Genomic DNA, 1,374 nt, shown 5'->3' with positions numbered 1-1,374 from the left:
AATCGTGATTACACTTTAATTATGTAAAGTTTATGGCTCTTTCTTTCCCTGGCAATGGCGCCAAGAACATGGTGCCAATACCAGGGTTCACAACTTCGATACAACTAACCAGCAAGTGCACTGGGTCGTCCAAGTAATACCTTACGTGAGTAAGGGTCGAATCCCACGGAGATTGTTGGTTTGAAGCAAGCTATGGTCACCTTGTAAATCTCAGTCAGGCAGATATAAAGTGATAATGGTGTTTTCGAATATTATATAATAAAACAGGGATAGAAATACTTATGTAATTCATTGGTAGGAATTTCAGATAAGCGAATGGAGATGCTTTCGTTCCTCTGAACCTCTGCCTTCCTGCTATCTTCATCCAATCAGTCTTACTTCTTTCCATGGCTGGCTTTATGCAAGGGCATCACCGTTGTCAGTGGCTACATCCCCTCCTCTCAGTGAATAATATGCTCACGCACCCTGTCACGGCACGGCTATTCATCTGTCGGTTCTCGATCATGCTGGAATAGGATTCACCCTCCTTTTGCGTCTGTCACTAACGCCCAGCACTCGCGAGTTTGAAGCTCGTCACAGTCATTCAATCATTGAATCCTACTCGGAATACCACAGACAAGGTTTAGACTTTCCGGATTCTCTTGAATGCCGCCATCATTCTAGCTTACGCCACGAAGATTCTGGTTAGGAGATCTAAGAGATACTCATTCTAGCTTAATTCATGTAGAACAGAAGTGTTTGTCAGGCACGCGTTCATAAGGGGGAAGGATGATGAGCGTCACACATAATCATCACCTTCATCACGTTCTTGGGTGCGAATGGATATCTTAGAAGAGAAATAAGAAGAATTGAATAGAAAACAGTAGTACTTTGCATTAATCTTTGAGAAATAGCAGAGCTCCACACCTTAATCTATGGAGTGTAGAAACTCTACCGTTGAAAATACATAAGTGAAGGTCCAGGCATGGCCGAGATGGCCAGCCCCCTAAACGAGATCACAGGATCACAATACAATCCAGGATGCCTAATACAATAGTAAGAGGTCCTATTTATAATAAACTAGCTACTAGGGTTTACATGAGTAAGTATTTGATGTATAAATCCACTTCCGGGGCCCACTTGGTGTGTGTTTGGGCTGAGCTTAAGTGTTGCACGTGCAGAGGCCATTTGTGGAGTTGAACGCCAGTTTTTGTGCCAGTTTGGGCGTTCAACTCTGGTTTTGGATCCTTTTCTGGCGTTGGACGCCAGATTTGGGCAGAAGGCTGGCGTTGAATGCCAGTTTACGTCGTCAATTCTTGGCCAAAGTATGGACTATTATATATTTCTGGAAAGCCCTGGATTTCTACTTTCCAACGCAATTGGAAGGGCGCCATT

The sequence above is a fragment of the Arachis ipaensis genome, chromosome B6 (genome assembly GCF_059453495.1).
Source record: "Arachis ipaensis isolate K30076 ecotype BB chromosome B6, ASM5945349v1, whole genome shotgun sequence".
NCBI lineage: Eukaryota > Viridiplantae > Streptophyta > Magnoliopsida > Fabales > Fabaceae > Arachis > Arachis ipaensis.
This window is presented reverse-complemented; position numbering follows the sequence as displayed.